Genomic DNA, 21,034 nt, shown 5'->3' on the forward strand with positions numbered 1-21,034 from the left:
ACAATGCAGCCCACTTCTCTACATCAATGCAGCCCACACTTGTATAAAACAAATGCAGCCCACATATAAATAACAATGCAGCCCACTTGTATACAACAATGCAGCCCACATATAAAAAATAACAATGCAGAACACTTCTCTACAGCAATGCAGCCCGCACTTGTATACAGCAATGCAGCCCACATATAAAAATAACAATGCAGCCCACTTGCCCGTAAAGAAGCGGAACCAAGCAGTAGTAAAAAATAAAATAAAGCGAGGATGAAGAAGTTCAATAAAACAACCTTTATCTGCAAAAATTAGAAGTGATGTTAAATCAAGGCAACACTTCCTCAACGTTAGCCAGCTATAGAGCATGGCCTTTCTGATGTAGGCAATGTGCTCCACCCCAAACTTAGCAACTCGAACACCATCCCATGTCTGCAAGAATTGAAACATATAGAATCCACAATCATGCCTGCAATAAAAAGAATAAAAAACATCAGTTTCACAAAAATTAAGTGAAAAAAAACTTGAACAGTATGACACAGAAGGGCTGTAAAGAACGCACCCATTTGGCTGCAATGGGACAATGACATGTTTCAACACAAATCCATCAAGTGTGGGAGGATTTAGGGGCTCATCAGAACTCAAGCTACCTTCTTTCCATGCACGCTTGATATTTTTAACCATCCTCCTAAAAACCCTGACCGCATCAGGGCTGCCAGGTTTGTTGAGCGAGTTAAGGAATTCAAACCGCCTTTCTTTCACATGTAACGCAACTACACAATAATGACCAACACCATCCCTCGTATCTGGCGGATCAAAAGTTGCAAAAAGGACCTGTTGGAAGCATGAAAAAATAAATAAAATTATTGTAACAAGAAAAAACAGAACGATATAAAAACAAAATAGGCAAAATACAAATAAAAAAGTCTCTCACCATATCCTTTTTATCAACACGCTCCTCGGCTTTTGAAGAGAACATCATTTTAACACTCCTGCCTACGGTACCACCATTCCAAATATTTGTCTACCAAATCAAAACCAAAAATCAAATAAGCAAAACAAGTCGTCGCACAAATCAGAAAAGAAAATGAAAATAATAAAACAAAAATTTCTGCATTCTTACACAAATATGGTACGGGACAACCATTGTCGGAGATTTCTTAAACTTATCTACCAGCAAAGAAACCCCAAGATCTACAAGCCTTGTAGTGAGCATCCCTTTATCCCAAAAGGATTGACCAACTTCGCCAATGCTAATATCACCCATCTCAGTTTTAAAAGCAATCATGTCCTTGAATTTTTCATGAAAAACTCAAACATAAGATACTAAAAAAATAACAACAAATAAAAACGGGTAAATACAAAAATTAGATAATACATATGAACAAAACAATTTCTAAAAAATCATACTTCTTCTTCTTGTCCTTCCGAGCCCTTGTAACAGAAGTGTACAACTCATTGTATCTTTTCAGAAGAGCTGGATCAATGCTCGACGGTGTCACAACAGGGAGTTCATCATCTGCAATAAAAAAGATGAAGTTCACTTAACCAAACAATGAAGTTTAAATATTAAGATAAGGGAATTCTGCTAGCTATTTTGAAAATCATAGACAAAACATCAAAAGTTTCACTTATCATTTAACATCTAATACAGATACCATAGTAATTAAACAACATGATTGAGAAAAACATCAAACTGCACTGTTTAAAAAAAATCTCTTGCCTTCAGTGTCAGAGTCTTCAGGCTGCTGTTCTTCAGAACTGAGCAAAATATTTTCTTGCATAGGTTGCGACGAATCCAACACAACCTCACTGTACTTTCCTTCTACAGCAACATCAGCATTCTCTCGATTTACAACAGTCTGGTCAACAGCAGCTTCCTTAGATACTTCAACTACATGAGGCTCCACTGTCAATACTTCCGGAACATCATTGGACACCAGAGACACAGGGGAAGAAACAACACTAGAAGCAGGGGCAACATTCTCCAGTGGCTTTTCAATGTCAACATCAGAATCTTCATGCCGACTGGCGGGAACAGCATCATGGGATCCTTGAGCTACAGAAGGATCAGCACACTCAACGGCAACCGATACAGAAGCATCAACACTGGCACGGTCATCAATAGCACAACTGCCCTGATTCAGATCAACGTGGACTTCCTCGTTTGGTTCTCCAACCTGTGGAAAGTTTAAAAAACACCCAGTAACACAAAAATAAGCATGGGGATAACTAACACAACAACACACAGCACACTTATGTCAAAAAAGACTGCTGGCAACATACACATAACAACTACAGTCCACATATACAAAAAAACACCAACACACGTGTATCAAACAAAACTACAACTGCAACCCACGTATACATAAAAAAATGCAGTTCGATTTGACAAACGCTGCAGTTCAGTTATGTTAAATACTGTAGGTCACTTATGTAAATAAATATGGATCACCCATACCAAAAAGAACTGCAGTTCACTTATGTCAAATAGTGAAGATCACACAAGTAAAACTATTGCAGCTAACATACGCAAATGAAAATGCATATGGATGAACATAACAGCGTACATCAAGTTTATAACAGACAACAAAAAATTAGATTACAACCCACTAACAGAACAAGTAATACATCTATACCTTATCAGCTACAACATCAAGAGGGGACACTGCATCACCCAAGACCTCATCCTTCCCAGAGCCATCGTAAGTCTCTTTGTGCACATCATGAGCAGCGACACCAGTTTACAGCCATACAACAAACCAAAAAAGAGAAATAAGATGTAACCGACCGAAAAAGATAAAACTCCAACCATACACAAGCAGTACACACTCCACAACAGAGAAGTACACAAGAAAAATATGGGAACCAAACAAATGTAAGTTCAAAGAAAAAGGGAAGCATGGCAGAACAGACATGGCAGGAGTATTTATACCTGACCAACTCCATCATCTCTAGTTCCATCGACACCAGAAGATTCCACTCCAGTCTATAACCAAAAAAAATAGTGAGTAGCAGTCAACATAATACACAAAAAAGAGGTCCAAAGCCACAAAAAACATAGAACATACATTATCAGCACCAACACCAGCATCCTAACAGATCATTTCATCCACGATATGCATCCTTCTCATACCGACCACATTTTTCTTCTTGTGAATGTCTCAATTGAGCATACGAAGAACGAACATTTGTCACTGCAATCTTCAGGCTTTCAATCACACCACAATCAAAATTGTGAGCAGCAACAATATCTTCATCTCGTGGGCCATGGCCAACAGGGAAAAACCAGCAACTGTCCTCAACCTGTCACCAGAGGTTGGCAAATCTTCAGTCAGCTTCAAAACCTTCAGAAGAAGCTCATCAATCTCATCATGCTTTTTGCCGCCAACAAATGTCTGTTTATAAGAGCTTGTATTATCAAACATCTGTCGAGGCATGAAACCACGAGTATGCGGCACCTCATCATCACAACCAGGAAGCTGACTACAGATAGGCTCATAAAACCTATCATGAGTGCTAGGCCCCGCATCAGACCTGCCATGTACAACTGCAGCAGGACGGTTGTACACAATATCACCTGACGCCTTCCACTGCAAAAAAAGAGAACACGCAAAGAGAAGTACACATGTGAGTACTAGAATAGTTCACATTTATAATGACTGCAAATTTTTTTTAAAAAAAATATGATATTAAAAAATCAGGTGCACTAACCGGCAGCTTCCCAAATTTGTAACTTTCCAAGTAAATCTTTCCCTTCACAAGCACATCCTCATTGTACAACTTCATCAGGTCCTTGGTCATCAGGTATGACGCACGTGGCGTCAATGTGTGCATGACTGAAAATTTGCGAAGCTTCAGGGAGTCAAGATACATAATCAGGGGGACAATGGCACAACCCTCTGCAGAATTCTGCTTGCTGCCTTCTGATTGCCACCTAACCACAGCTGCCTGCAACTCATCAACAACAAGCTGACAAAAGTCCATCTGAGCCATAGCCGCATAATCCATGTTCTCTACCATCGCAGCAACTCTACCCAAACGAACTGCAGGCCCCGGGCACAGCAAATTCTGGTAAAGTATAAGGAAGAACACCTTCACAGCAAGGTCAACACTCACATAATCATCTTCCTCCACCAACACTTTCAACTTCTCAAGCAAGTCCTTGACACCTATACTTTTTGAACGGTCAAAGCCAAGCTCATCCTTGAGGGCAGTCAACGATTCATCATGACCGCTGGAAGCAGGCATGGGTGCAGTGTGACTTCCCATAGGTAAATCAAAAATGTCATGAACTGAATCACGATTGATTCAAAGAACCCTGCCATTCCCAAAGTCCATTAACATAGTGGCAGGGTCAATCACTCCCATCAAATAGCACATAAGAATACGCGACACATTTTTCTATACTATCAGATCAAAGACAACACCAAATCCAGCATCCCTAACACCGCTGCAATGCGCCTCTTTCAACAAAGAAGCAGCCTTGCAAACAGTGGGAAGCGACAAACGCACGGTCTTGTTAAATCGAGAATCATCTCCCTCACCATCATCTTCAGTTGCATTGCTCTTACTAGACTTCTTCCTCTGTGTAAAGGGAAATGCAGTCCACGTTAGAAGATTACGCATAAAAAAAGAAAGAAAATACAGAAAGAATAGCAAAATGAAGGAAACAAATGCAGTGCACTTCAACAAACCTTTGGAGCAGCATCCACCTCCTCGCCAGAATCACCACCAACATCTTCGTCGACATCATCATGGGCACGCTTGGGTACAGTCTTAGATGAACCACGGTCTTTGCGTCTAGAAGGATGAACACCCTTCACATAATCAGCAAGCACAAAGTCATCGTCATCAGAATTGGGATCTTCAGTGACATGTAGTCGTTTGCGCTGAGGGTCATCACTTCCACCAACTTCAGCGGGTCTCTTGCCAAGATTCTTCTTCATTCCAGCAACACGTGGACTCCGCCGAGGTGTACCACCTTCCTCAGCAACAGTACTCAACCTCTTCTTCACCTTGCCAAATTTACCACCCTTGCCACCATCTGCAGATCTCCTATGCTTCTCCTTTTCAGCAAACTCTTTTAACTCAATTTCAAACCTCAACTTCTTCTTGCTTTGCTTCAACTCATATTGACGAACCTGTTCCGGGACCATCCAATCCTATGTAACTTCCTCTGTACCATCAACAGACTGCGACTGTGTTTCAGACAAGACAGGACGTCTCTGATCAAAGCTCACACCAACATTACCCTCTGCAAAATAATGGTCAATCAATTGAGTAACCTCCTCAAACTCAGGCGCCCCAGCATGGAAAGCAGACACTGCGTCAAAATAAAGTTTGTCTATGCTCGTTAAAAATTGCACAAAAAAAACAAATGCAGTACAGTTAGACATATAAATGTAGTGCTAAACCATAAACTCAAATTAAAAAATAATCCATTGTACAAAAAACTTGAATAAAACGACAATGCAGTTCACAAGTACATACTCTGGAGTTCACATACAAAAAATAAAATGCAGTGCTGCATATAGTAAAATCACGGACATTCACAATAAAAATGTCGAACTAGATAAAACAAAGCATACACAAAAATAAACAAAATAACCACATACCAGAAGGAGGGGCAACACTTATAGGAGAAGATTCAATCGACGAATTCACTTGATGTCCTCCCTCGACACCATGATCCTTACCACCAGGACAAGGAGAGACAATTGGTGTGTCATTATGAGCACTGCAATCACCTGCTGGATTCAAAAACAAAAAAGAAGAAACAAGAAATTACAAAAACATCACATGACAAAATAATGCAAACGAACGCTGACAACTAACAGAGCATAACCCAATATGAAGGATTAATTAGAAAACTAGATAAACACTAAACGAAATAAACAAAGCCTAAGGAATAATCACTCCACATACCCTGAACCCCTTCTCCCTGCCTGCTCGGCGAAGACATAGCGTTTCCCTGCAACACAAAGGACGAAGTAACAGACATAAGCAACAAAATCAGCGAAAATCTCACGAAACCCTAGATCCACATTGCTACACACAACTATCGACTTCAAAACGAGATAAAATCGACTGCCTACGAAAAATTACACAAGCAAAAAAAGCTACAGCAACTACAAGAATCACAAAAACAAGGCGAGGGGACAATCAACACTGAGCCAAGCGAAACGTACCGCAGAAAAGTGTGCGGCGACGGCGGCGGGGAAGGCGGGCGGGGAAGGGAAAGGGCTGCGGGAGCGCGGCGGCAAAGGCTCACGGAGCGGACAGCGACGCCGAATGCAGGAACAAGGACCTCTTGAGGGAGGTTTTTTTTTTCAGGCGACGGCCGTTGCTGCGCGCGACGGCGGTTTTGCTCGAGGGAGAGATACCTCGGGAGAAACTGCAAGAGAGGAGAGGGGATTGTTCTCGGTCTCTTTCTCTGACAGCGGAGCGGTGGAATAGCGTGGAAACGACACGCAGGAGGCCCGCGTTTCGGAAAAAGGGTAAAAAATAACGGGCCGGCCCAAAAACAGCCCGGTCAAAATAAGCCAGTCTACATCAAAAACGCACATATTACTAAAAAACAACAACAACAAAAAACACATGATGCAGTTATCTGTGAAGAATCATGAAATTTAAAAACGATAAAACAACAAACAAAATACATACAGTTCGTAAAAAAAGTAAAAATCAAAAACACAACGCATGTTAAAATAACACATCTAGAAAAAAAATGTCTACCTTCAATTAAATGCAACACAAAAAAAATGTGCACCCCCCACCATCCGCTCTCCCCTTAAACCTCCCGTACAGTGAAGTAAGTACAGGCAAAAAAAAATGCAGTACACAATGATGGAAAAATGCAGTGCATTTCTATACGAAATGCAGTACGCCATTATGCATTTCTCCACGGGATGAAGAAAAACGCAAACGCGGAATAAGTTAACGCAGTGCGGAAGTACACGAACTTGCAGTACAGTATCATAAACAATGTAGTACAGTCGTAATTTGCTAAACAGTGCAGTCCAATACATTCGAAAAAAAAGATTACAAAAAAAGTAAAAACACGGGATAAAAAATGAGAACTGTACATGCAGTAAGGAATGAAGTTCACATCTAGTACATAACCATGATCAATGCACTGCACCGATGATTTACCAAAAAGCAGTGCACTCCACGTCATTAAAAAGCAAACAAAGAATAAAAACTGATCACCCAAATGATACCGGCATCAGCCACCCAAAATTTGACAACGTACATGCGTCTCTGAAATACCCGAACATAGGCCCAACAAAACCGACCAAGAAAAAAACAATAAGTTAGAAAAAAAGTGTGGGCCCCCCCTCCCATTTCCTATCCGTCCTGTGCCAGGGACTGCGATAATTACCGGCAAAAACAAGATGCAGTACATGTCGGTAGAAGTATGCAGTGCATTCCGGTGCGCAATGCAGACCACCGAAGCATATAGCAAGAGACGCAAAAAACGATGAAGTACACACATATATACAATGTTGCAGTTCTGTTTTGTAAGCGACGCAGTGCTTAGTTGTAAGCAATGCAGTTATGTTGTCACCCAGTATACATCTATAAAACATGACAAAATGGCCGTTCGAATAGAAAAAGGTTATGTTTAAAAAAATGTGCTGACCAAAAAAAAACCCACATTAAAAAAAACCCACGTTCGCATACATACACCCAATCGGAGCAGTTCCATCGCCACAAGCCCACGATCACAGATGCAAAACCAACCCACGATCGGCACAACCGCATCATCAGCGCGTTCGTGCAGTTCATCCGACGAGGCCATCCCACACCGCGCCCTCCCCTTAAATTCAGACCCCTTCCAAAGGCCTTCTCATCCACATCCACAACAAAACACAAGTATCCATTGCGCTCCCACCACCGGCGATGACGTTCACCGACGAGTACAAGGGCGACAACGCCGTGGAGGCGCACGGCAACACCAAGTTGCACGTCATCCACACCAACGACAAGAAGCAGATGGCGATCACCCTCGCGCAGTACGAGCGCCACCTCAGCCTCCAGCGCCACAAGATCGTCGGCATTGATCTCGAGTACGACAATGACCCTGAAGCGACACAGAAACCCGCCCTCTGCCAGCTCTCCGTCGGCAAGAATCACCCGGTGCTGCTCTTCCAAATGAGCGACAGTGAAAGGTGCACCGTCTTCGACAACTTCCTCGCCGACCCCAGGTACACCTTTGCAGGCTTCTCCATCGACGGCGACAAAACCAGGCTGGAGCGCGTCAAACTGGAGGTCGCCAACTTCGTCGACATCCAGAAGGAGTGGAGGGTGCCCGACGCAACCAAGCCGTTGGACTCCCTCGGAGACGTCTCCGGCGCGCTCATCGACAACTACTACAGCAACATGAAGAAGAAGATCACCGACGCCGAGCACCAGCGCTGGGCCATCCTGCCTCTGTCCAGGAGGCACATCGAGTACGCGGCAAAGGACGCCTACGCAGCGTACGAGATATGGAACCGCATCACCCTCACCCAGGACGGCCTTCGCCGTGCAAAGCTAGAGAAGGAGGAGCCACCCAAGAAGCGCGCTAGGAGCAGCTGGGGATGGGGAGAGCCCGACTGGTGAAGAAGAAGATGGTGTCGGCCAGAAGCCAAGAATGCCAGCGTTCTTTTAGAATTATGTATCGTTAGTTTGCTTATGTATCATCAAATTTGCTTTGTGTTGTTTGCTTAAGTATCGTTAGTTTGCTTGTGTGCTAAACCTAGTTTGCTTGCCATGCACAATCGCCTGTAATGATGAACTCAGATTATATTAGTTTGCTTGCTGGTGATGAAATTGTCGTACAGAATGCAAACAGGACGCATGCAGTGCAAGTCGGACAAATGCAGTACACTGAGTTTGTCGAATGAAGTCTTAACATACCCAACAAAGCAGTGCACGAACATAAATTTCAAAAAAGGAATACATAAAGAGCAAAAACACAAATAGAAAAACACAAAACACGTAAAATAATTCAATACAGTTCGAAAGTACACGAAAGTACAGCACAAAACCATAATGAGTGAAGTACAGGTATGATTTACAAAGCAGTGCACTCCCATACATTGGGAAAAAAGGCAGTACGCAATGCGTATACAATGCAGTACAGAACCCTGATCAATGCAGTGCACACTCGAACATTGAAAAAAACACACAAAGGGCAGAAATATTAAAAGTAAAAAAAATTGACCACCCAGGTTGCACCGGCCCCAGCCAGTCTCGTAATAGGTCTACGCCCACAGAAGGCGAGTCGTTCTGAGTCACAGTGCATGGGGCCGGTTGCACATGGGCCCACAGGTCATAGAGCATATAGCAGCGAGCGCCGTGTATAAGCGCCCAGATAAGTATACAGAGGAGTTCGATCGGTATGCCTCGCCAGCGCTTATAAACAACTAGGGCGCGCCTTCGGCGGGCGAGGTGGGACTAAATATTAGGACGCACACACAGCGCACAGGGAACCAACCGTGTGCTCACAGGCCGACCTGGGCCCAATTACATCTTCACTACCAGAACACAGGGCCAACAAAAAAAGAGAGAGGACACTGAAAATTAAAAAAAAAATTGCTACATACCATACACAAACACAGACAGTTCACATTCCGTCGTGATATGACAATGCAGTTCGCTATTCTCAACTAAGCAGTATTATTCCTTCTTGAATGCGTTCGTGTTCACTGAATCAGACTCAATACACCACCTAACGCCAACCACAACATTTATTAATGCCATTGCTCGATTGGTTGCATAAAAACTTATCCATTCGTGCTACAGACTAACACAACTCATCCCCCCGTTCCTCATTTTCCTCAAAACTTAGATCTAGGGTTCATCACATCCACAACTCTTCTCTGGAATTCCACTGAACCCGCCATGGACTGCAAGTGCGGGTGCTTGTCAAGGATGGCGCCGGTAGCGGACACATGCGTCTTTGCAGAAGGCCTACAGCTCACCAACACCGAGTGGCGCAGCATGCTCGGCTGCCTGATGATACCCAACAGGGGGTTTCGTCTGCCATTTCTTCATCGCCTAACAACCACAGATCTACAGGAAAGTTGGGTATGTTTTCCACTCACAATTTTTGGACATATTCTAGACTGCAAATACAAATCTGAATATATAGTTCAATCAATTTGTTCAGTAATATCAACAAAAATACAAAACAGAATTTGTATTGTTGTTCAGATCTGTTAGCTATTAAGACTAGATGCTTCCACCTATCTTTTTTCAGTACCACACCATGTATCGACATATGTACAAAAAAAAGGTCAGTAGATAAGCGTTGCAGTTATATTAATATGCTGGAGAAGTACACTGTTACTGTCATTGCAGTGCACACGTGTTGCAGTATAATATATATCCCAGTAAAACTAGGAGTCAATTGCGTATATAAGTTTGTTCATACATTCCAACAACTTTTACAAAATACAATCATATGTATGTAACTATTTAAGTAAACATAAACAAATCATGCTAAGTATAAAACAAAAACATTTGCTGTTTACTTATAAATTCTTTATCCACCCATTGCAATATGCAGAAACTGTCATCCGCAATAAAAATTCATGCTCCGAGTTCAGGGAAGCTTAATTTGGAGACAGAACACAAAAATGGCTATGGAGACATGGAAGCTGACTACCACATCGACTCTGAAGACTGCATCAACATAACTACTGGTTGGAAAGATTTTGTCTCCCAAAATGGCTTTGAGGCCGGAGAAGTGGCCATGGTCTTTTTCTACAAAGAAGAAGACTCCATCAAGTTTACAATTTTTGCACTCTAGGCTGTATAATATGAAGCAACCAATATTTCTAATGCTTTGCTTATAATGTATGCTTTTAAATTTATGTCCATCAGACAATTTGAACAATGCCTATTTAAAGTATGCAACCTCAACTACGTCATTTTATCATCGCTTTTAGACAAAGTTGCTGATGGCAGTAATGCAGTCATCTCGAACACATAGTGTGGTACTAATAATAACGAAAGGCAGCCCTCCGAACAGTAAAAAGGAAATGCAAAATGGTCGAAACTTTGCAGTTAACAAATGATGTTGAAAAACAATTCTCATAGTATGCAGTTCAAAAAAATTCTTATAATAACTATTCAGCTAACACAAGCGCATCATGGACCATCCCTTCTAATAGCAGAATAGATCATTAACAACACTGCTAATGCAGTACAGAAATGCATATTATGCAGTCATCTAGAACACATAATGTAGTAAGAAAAGAATGTAGTTTACGAAAAGGAGAAATCTCATAAACAGCAATAACCACTGTACTAAAGCTACACGAAGTACGCTACCAAAGAAAATGCAGTACACTACAACGTTTCCGCGACTACAACAAATAAAATTAAAGCAGTAAAACTACAGACAATGTGATAGACTGATAGAGGTGTCAATTTCACTCGCACTTCCATAACTCGCCTAAAAATTCTACAGCCACTAAACCATCGAACAATACACCAACAAAAATTTACATGCAAGACATGGCAACTTGACGAACAGCATCAGCTTTCATTTAAAAAACGCGATTCAAAAAATGACAATTATACCCGCAATACAATGAATTCAAACCTACAGCAACAGTAATTACAATATTAAAACACGCGTGGACGGGCAAAAATCAAAAAAATCAACAAAGATCAGAGGAGCGGACGAAGCTCACCCGCCCGCACAACCAACATACCAAGAAGTGAAAACTAACTCCTAAAAATTAACAAATTATAGAGTGAATGAACCGATTAAAACGAATGCAATCAAAGAATTCCTACTAAATAACAACATCCGAGCACAAAAAAACGCATCTGACGCGAACACGAACGAACAGAGAAAGCTCGTCCGCCAAATCCGTCGATTTGCAAGCACTATAGTATATTTTCCTGTAAATCAGAAAGAATAAAGCTAAAATGAGATGCAGACACAAACTGAATCATCCCGCGACACCCGATTCCACATAGAACGCGCGCGGGCGGAACACCGAAAAATGAAGCAGTTCCCCCGTGAAGCATTGCAGTGCTCGTCGTTACAACGATGCAGTGCGCTTCTGTTCAGCGTGCAGTACGGAAGCGGTGTGCAGAATAGTTATTCTGCTAATATTAGCAGAATAGACGGTCTGTATATATATTTTCAAACACAAATTATAAATATAACCTTCTAATCAAAATGTTTTTACAATAATTTGAATCATCACTAAAAGAGGAGATCCTTCGGGCACTGCGCCTCTATCAGGCGGGCACCCTCCGTAACCTGCGCCAAGTAGTGCCCGGCCGGATGTTGACCCCCTATCGGATCCTGAGACGCTATCATAGTGGCATCCATATCCGTCCAATACGCTTTAACGCGTGCAAAGGCCATCCACGCACCCTCTATGCGTGCTGACCTCCTCATGGCATCGATCCGGGGCACGGCCCCAAGGAACTATTGCACTAAACCAAAGTAGCTGTCCGGCGTAGGCTCCTTCGGTCAAATTTGGCATCAATCGACCCAATTTGCCTCGATAGTTCGGCAACTTCAACGGACGGGCCGGCAGCCGGACCCACAGGTACCTGCACACGTTTACAGAACTATCATTGGTTTATGATCCCCCGTTTGCCACCTAGGGCGGGCAACCAGAATCTCAAGGGCTGCGATCTATATGGAGCACACCTAGCGCGTGCCTTACAACCAAAGAAATAGTGAGTTTTCCATTACATACCTCAAAGACTCTGAGCAGGCTTGTGAAAGCTTCATTCAAACTGCTTGTAGCGGATGAAATCTTCTTGAGCACCGCGCTCATTAATGAGCGGTGCTCCTTCGAGAGCGCAGCTCGCTCCAGTAAGCCCGTCAGTACGTCCGGACTTAAGGCGGCTGACGCATTGGCTTCCGGCCTTGGCGGATCCGGGCTCCTCTGTGACGACACCTCGGTGTCGCCCGCGTCAAGAACTGGAGAGGCGGGTGGGGTCTCGCTCTCCATCATCTCCGGAGGAAGGTCGCCCGAAGACGATCCCTGTTGAGAAGAGCTGCCAGCTGGACTGCAAAAAGTTGAGTCCTAGTCATTGATCCAGGAGAAATACAGTACCTTTAAGTTAATGATTGACTTACGACTCATTGGAGGGTTGGCCTGTTTGAGGGCATGATGCGGTGATTGTGTCTGTCGGGGCAAGGACCCCTGGGGATCCCTTTTTCCCCAATTTGGGCATCTCGGCCTCCAAATCTTCGGAGGCGGCCCTCTTCTTCCCGCGTGGGGAGGCGGCCTCGACCTCTCCTCCCCGACTATCCCCGGTTCGGATGCGTAGTATGTGGGGTTTGGATTTCTTGTCCTTCCCCTTGTCTTTCCCCGAGGGCATTCGGCTGAGTACCCGGTCGAGCATCTTGGCCACGGTAGGGGCGGGCGAGCCTTAGGGAAGTGGTGCCGGACACCTGATTCTCTCCGCCTTGCTGAGCCACTGCTGGACGCGGATGATGTTCAGAATAAACAAGTATGACAAATACAAAACAGGGTGTCTGGTATCAAGGCCACTTACTTGAGTATCTAGGCGGTTGCAGCTTAGGCCCGCATCCTTGGTGGTATCCGGACATGTTACCTTCCGTCCGAAGAATAATTTGCACATCTCTTCGAGCTTTAAGCCGAAGAAGTGCTTCACAGTCCGCGGACCCCCCGGATTGAACTCCCACATCCGAAGAGGCCGGCGTTGGCACGGCAACGTCCGCCGAATTAACATCACTTGCATTATGCTAACAAGGTTGATATCCCTCTCGAGAAGCTTCTGGATGCGGTTCTGCAGTACTGGTACATCGCGTGCGGGCTCCCAATTACATCCTATGTTTGTCCAGGACGCCAACTACGACGGAGGGCCTGAGCGGAACTCAGGGGTGGCTACCCAGTTTGTGCCCCTTGGGGCCTTGGCATAAAACCACCTCCGCTGCCATACGGCAGATACTTCCGGGAAAGAACCCTCCGGCCATGGGGCATCGGTGTTTCTGCTTATTACGGCACCTCGAAACTCCACATGTCGCCCCTCGATCATCTTCGGCTTCACATTGAAGGTCTTGAGCCATAAGCCGAAGTGTGGCGTGACATGGAGAAAAGCCTCACACACGATAATGAACAACGAGATATGGAGGATGGCATCTGGAGCCAGATGATGAAAATCCAGCCCATAATAGAACATGAGCCCCCTCACGAAAGGATGGAGGGTGAAACCCAAACCACGGAGGAAGTGTGGGACAAAAACAACACACTCATTGGGCTCCGGTGTGGGGATAACCTGCCCCGGAGCGGGAAGCCTGTGCTGGATATCTGCAGTTAGGTATCCGACCTCCCTAAGCTTCGCAATGTCCATCTCCTCGATCGAGGAGGCGACCCACCGGCCTTGAGGATCAGATCTGAACATACTGGCGGATTCCGGAGGGGTGGAGCTTAGGTTTTGGGTGTTAGAACTCAAGGTGCGGGAAGGCGCGATGAAGGTGAAGAAAGAGGCGTAAGTCTCGACCCCTTTATAAAGAGGGTGAATATCAAGAGTCCCCGGTGTGACCGTTTGAGGCTTATCTAAAAACACACGGGGTAATACCAACGGCCGTCGTGGGGTCACGCACGCTCATATTAATGGAAAATCCCGTAATAAGAGGGACACGATCTCTGCCTCGATGGGACGTGCCAATAAAACTGCCTCGTAATGCGAGTCCTGTGGGGTAGGAAGCGTCGGTTCACATTGGACCGAACCATGATACAAGGGCACGACGCACGAAGATTGCCAACAAATCAGATCTATACCATACGAAGATCGTCCTGCGGATCCCGACACGGTCTACATGTTCGATAACCGCTTTGGAGTATTCGGAGGAGGAACCCGTCTTGCAATGCCGAAGACAATACTGCGTGCCGGACTCATCGTCATTGAAGCCTGGTTCATGGGCTACTGAGGGAGTCCTGGATTAGGGGGTGTCCGGACAGCCGGACTGTGTACAACGTCCGGACTATGGAAGCGTGAAGATACGAGACTCAAGACTTCGGCCCGTGTCCGAATGGGACTTTCCTTGACGTGGAACGCAAGCTTGGCGATCCGGATATTATATTTCCTTCCTTGTAACCGACTCCATGTAAACCCTAGCCCTCTCCGGTATCTATATAAACCGGAGAGGTTGGTCCTTAGAAGGCCGATCAAAATTACATTCATACCATCATAGACTAGCTCTTAGGGTTTAGCCTCTACGATCTCGTGGTAGATCTACTCTTGTACAACCCATATCATCAATATTAATCAAGCAGGAAGTAGGGTTTTACCTCCATCGAGAGGGCGCGAACCTGGGTAAATACCTGTGTCCCTTACTTCTTGTTACCATCAGCCTTGACGCACAGATCGGGACCCCCTACCCGAGATCCGCCGGTTTTGACACCGACACACGGCGCTGGTGGTTCGTTCTTCACCGTCATCGAGGCAGCCAGCCCATCCTTGTCCTTCCACTGTCTCCCCCGTGCCACGCTCCCCTCCGACGTGCCCGCCGGGAGTTTTGAGGCGCAGCTTTTCGGGCTCGCGCGCGCCTCCAGCCCGGACCTCCGTGACTTCCTCCGGTCCGCCTCCCCGGCCCCGGTAGCACTCGTCATCGATTTCTTCTGCAGCAGCGTGCTCGACGTCGGCGTTGAGCTCGGCATTCCGACCTACTTCTTTCACACCACTTGCATCGCCAGCGTCGCCTTCTGTCTCTACCGAGCAGTCATCCATGAGCAGACCGCTCTGAGCTTCGGAGACCTCGCCAGTGATTTTGTGCACGTCCCGAGATTACCACCGATACCAGCAGATCACCTGCCCGCGTTTATCCTCGATCGCGACAGCTTGAGCAGTAAGTTCTTCCTCGGCGCATCCGAACGCTTGTGCAACTCACAGGGCCTTATTGTCAACAGCTGCCGCTCCTTGGAGCCGCGCGCCACCGATGCCATCGTCTTCGGCCTCTGCATGCTCCCCGGGTGACGAACACCACCGTTGTATTGCATAGGGCCGCTGATAAAGCCCGACGAGGTTGGGACGCAGAAGCACCACGAGTGTCTCGCGTGGCTCGATAGCCAGCAGAAGGCAAGTGTGGTATTTCTCAGTTTTGGCAGCTTGGGCCGGTTCAGCGCTGAGCAGATCAAGCAGATGGCGGCGGGGCTGGAGACGAGTGGGCAACGGTTCTTGTGGGTTGTCCGGTGCCCCGCGACGAGCACCAGCTGGCCGACGACCTCGACGCACTTTTTCCGGAAGGCTTTCTACACCGTACCAAGGAGAGGGGACTGGTCGTCATGTCGTGGGTGCCGCAGCAGGCAGTGCTGGCGCACGGCGCGGTGGGCGGGTTTGTGACACACTACGGATGGAACTCGGTGCTGGAGGCGGTCATGGCGGGGGTGCCGATGCTGGCGTGGCCTCTGTACACCGAGCATCACACAAACAAGGTGTTCTTAGTCGAGGAGATGCGGCTGACCGTGGCCATTGAAGGGTATGACAAAGAAATGGTGGAAGCCCAGGAGGTGGCGGCGAAGGTGAGGTGGCTGATTGAGTCCGATGGTGGGTGGGAGCTCCGGCAAGCGAAGGAGGCGCGGGACGACGGTGGTGAGTCAAGAACAGCGCTTGGTCGGTGCTAAGCGGATTCTTCTCGGGCTGGTGGTGGATGTCATCACATTTCTAGTGTCATGATCCTTGCTTTTAGAACTCACAAATTCATTTCGGCGTATGGTCTATGCTTTCTAGCATGTTGGTCATCGACGCTTGTGTTGTGGATCTTTAGGTCGTTTGTTGTTGTTGTTGTTGTTGTTGTTGTTGTTGTTGTTGTTGTTGTTGTTTAAGTTTATGATGTGGCTGGTCGTGTCATCTTTGGCGTTGTAACGGTGGTGTCATCTTTGTCGTTGTACTCTTCTTTCTTTCTAATGAATACATGGATATCTCCTTCATGGTTTGAAAAAAGAAAGCATTTATTACAAGAAATGCAATATAGACAATGTACAATAGACATTGAATCGTGTAATTAATTTCATACTTAACTTCATAAATTGATGGTATTTGCAAAGAAAATGTTTAATGATAAGTAAAGACAACTTCCGCATTACTGTATTAGACATTGTGCTAATTGTTTTGAACTAACAAGATAATACAACCTCCTTTTGAAATATATGTGGTCCTAAAGTATGAACTTCACTAACTGTGACTCACATAGGTATAGAAATATTAAGATTGTGTGGGTGGAAACAATATCATTGAATTTATCATAGAAAACATTTTCTTTTAATACTATAATTTTAAAACTTTGACCAACATGTCCATGTGAGGAAGAATGGTCAAATTTCATGTAAAAATCATTTCATAGTGCTCTAGCTAGCACATTAATCGTGGGCTCTTTTCAAACGAGACTACGTGATGAACATGTAGCGATGTACTCTTGGCCTTTCAAATATTATAACATATTTTTAAATCTAGTGATATCAATTTCAAACAGCAATGTGTATTTTGTTTTGGTCTAACGGGTCTTTGACAAATAATTGCTATGTTAATATGTGTTTTGCAAGATATCAAATTGATATGACTATGTTTAAAAGAATATACAAAAGTAGACAAAAAACACTTAAAGGAAAAGGGATTAAAAAAAGCACCAAACACAAGAAAAATTGAGACACCTCATCTTAGTCTTTATGGAAAAAACATCAAGTATCATCAAGACCATGCAAATTTAATAGGTAGTTCCTCCCAACGAAAAGCCTACGTGATTTTCCATCCCTACCCTAACCAATAAATCACCCCCCCCCCCCCGAATTCAACTATGTGAGGCCCCTTCCCTGATTTCATCCAATCAAAAGATGCCACTTAATCAATTACGTTTGATCCCTTACGTAGGTGTAGCATTACTCTTCTTCCGAGACATCCCTCAACATAGATTCGCTAGGAACTCCAACGTGACGCAAGTGCGTGACTCCGTCAAATAGGAGGATAAATATACCGGCCATCATTACTGGGCCAGCCCATTTTAGCATCAGTTTCTTGAGCGAGCGTTGCCATGTTTTCGGTCGACTTCGGTTGCTTGGTTTTTTATTTATTTTGTTTTTCTGTAGTTTTTCAGTTAGTTTTGAAAACATGAATAGTTTTTATGAAAATAAATATATTTTTTAGAAAGGTTGCCATTTTTAGAAAAATTAAGAGCAGTTTTTGAACATATGATTTTTATTTTATTTTAAAATCCCTTATTTTCAAATTTTTCTTCTGTTTGAAAAAATGAACCTTTTTGAGTTTTGAGACATTTTAAAATTACAATTACTTTTTTATATTTTGTGATGATTGTTTTAAAAAGATTGAACTTTTTTCAAGACTTATTAATATTTTTAAAATTTTACAAATATTCATTGAAACTATGAACTATTTTAAAATAAAATAAACTAAGAAAAAGCAGAAAAGAGAACCTTCTAGAAGGTTCCCAATATCAGTGATAAATAGGACATAACCTTCTAGAAGTTTCCAAAATCTGGAGAAGGATTCTTGTAACACTAATTGGATTGGCAAATCCTAACGCTTTCCGGTGCGTTTGTGCGTCAATTTGCGCGATAAACGTCAAAGAGGGAATGCTAGATTCACGCTCGGCTTAAGATTTTCTTAGGCAAGCGCTCGACTTAAGTGAGTGATAAGAAGGTGCTCCGGATAGTTGGGCCAGCACAATAACGGGATATTCTTTTCCCTTCGTGTGTTGTTGTTTTCTCCATTTCTTCGGTTGTTTCCTTTAAAAAAATGTCATTATCATCTATGTGTACTTTTTTTGCAGGGTATCTTATATGTGTGCTTTACTATGAAAAACTTATTTCCATTTATATATTTCCTTACCTTTTCTTCGTTTCATTTCTATAACATTATTTTTATATTTTGTCATTTGTATGTTTAAATTTTTTATTTTAAAAAAATCTGCTGCAAAATACATGAAGACTTTTTAAGTAGGCGAGAATTTTTTTAGTTCACTTCACTATATATGTGAATATTTTGTGCGAAAAAACTTTGTCTAGTATATGTAGGCACTATTTATAGTCATGAACATTGTGGTTTGAAATGCACAAAGAAAATTTCACATTGGAGCGAATCATATGTTCCGTATCCCGGCAAAAAACATATTTTTGTATTGCATATTTTTTTTGGTGATCCTATTGAATATTTTTCACTAGCGATTTTTTTGTTAAGTTGGTATACATACATGAATCTCACAAATTGTACGAACTAAAAGGAAATTCATACGTAGACCATCTTATTTGTCTATTAAATTTGTTATTTATATATCTATTCGCGTGAAGTATATTTTTTCTGAAGATGCATCAAATGTTTTATAGAAAATAGAAAAGAACTTCATGTATTTTTTTCAGACAATCATGCATAGCTTTATTAAGTCATCGCAATGTTTTCAGCGACGGCCAGTTTTAACTTCTTTTTTTCAGACGAAGCATGCATACGCCCGAGACAGTCTCGGTCCAGTAGGCTAGACTCGGCCCAACACTCCTGCGGCCCAGTAATAGCATAAAATGGCCCCTTGCATGACGTGAACGAGCCTCACTTATATTCCCTCCGTTTCGTTTTTGACACTACATTAGTGTAAAAAACGCTCTTATATTATGAGACGGAGGGAGTACTAAACTATTCTGAAGTGCAAAAACAAAACTGGGCTATTCTTTTAAAAAAAACTTATACTAACTCTAACTGGACACCACAGAGACCCTCTCAACCCTGTTTGTATCCAAACATGCCTGCATGGCTGCATCGTGGCCAAAAAATGTCTAAGACAAGGACCGCGCAGTTCAAAAAAAAAAGGAACTAGTGAGTGGGCGCAGAGGGGTACACCGTACACGACACGAGCACCCGTTGTTTTGTGCTTGACACGGACGGGGCGGTTCTCTTCTCTCCGGTGGCTGCGCCTGCTCGTGCATAGAGCCGGGAGGATTCCGCGACGGGAGGAAAGTTGCGGACGGGGGTCCATGCCGATGCCGGTGCCCACAGCCGCGTCGCTACGGCTGGCCAGACTTGACACCGCCAACGTCACGCCACGCAGCTGCCGTGTCTGCACTTGGCCACGGCCGGCCATGCTGCCGCCGCATCCTGCAGGGCAGGGCAGGCAGCAAGAAGGACGAAGTGCGTGACGGACCGATGTGCCTTCTCGATGAACCGAAGGCGGGAGGCAGGACAAGACCGTGCCGTACGAAGATTGGAAATAAAAAGAGATGAGGTGGTACTCGCATGGATTGGCTCACGTCGTTGTGAATGCGGTGGTAGCAGTTGACTGACGAGTTGTTGAGATGTCGTGGTTGCATTGCCTTTGCCTCGGTCGCCTTGTCGCTGTTGCGGTGGTGACGCCTATTGCCTCAGTCTCCTGTTCTCCTGACCACATCGCCTCTCGCCGCCCGTCATGGCCTTAGCTCAACTGCTTTGCTCTATCTAGACCGCTCCGTCCCAACAGCCGCCAACGCCAACGCTGTCGACGTGAAAGTGCCGGCGGCAAGGGTGGGCAGTGGCTCACCCTGCAACCAGGGTTCGAACCCCGTTAGGGTTAAATTATCTGATGCCTCGTCCCGGATGAGCTTCTTCTATAAAATTATGTCCTGAATACTAGTGCCTATGAATCTCATTTTCTTAAAGTAACGGTGGCAGCGGCCAGATAAAGACGCCGGCTAGCGTGAAGTATTAGAGCAACTTCAATCGGGCGACCTATTTCGTCCGCCACCATCCGTTTCGGTCGGCGCGGACAGAAAAGACGGCCCAACGCGCCGACCGAAACGGACGCGCGTCCGCTTTCGTCCGCCTGCCGACCCATTCCTGGCCCATTTTTGAGCCTGATTTGCGTCGGCGCAGACACAAAACGGGCGCGCGCGCGCCCTCTCTCCTCCCTACGCGTGCGCAACCTCCACCGCCTGCTTCGTGGCCGACGCCACCCGCTTCGTGGCTGACGCCGCCGGCCATTTTTTCGATGAAAAAGGATAGATAGATAGTTCTTGCGTACATAGATAAAAGAAAGTATCAACTACTCGTCGGTTTCCGACTCTGACTCGGTAATGTC

The 21,034-nt window shown here is 44.6% G+C and overlaps 1 pseudogene; it reads left to right on the forward strand.

The window, feature by feature from the left end:
• The window catches only part of LOC119361163, a 38,211-nt pseudogene extending 21,604 nt beyond the window's left edge, over window positions 1–16,607 (forward strand).
• The last annotated feature ends 4,427 nt before the right edge of the window (window positions 16,608–21,034 follow it).

Source organism: Triticum dicoccoides, chromosome 2B (genome assembly GCF_002162155.2).
Source record: "Triticum dicoccoides isolate Atlit2015 ecotype Zavitan chromosome 2B, WEW_v2.0, whole genome shotgun sequence".
In the NCBI taxonomy this organism is placed as follows: Eukaryota; Viridiplantae; Streptophyta; class Magnoliopsida; order Poales; family Poaceae; genus Triticum; species Triticum dicoccoides.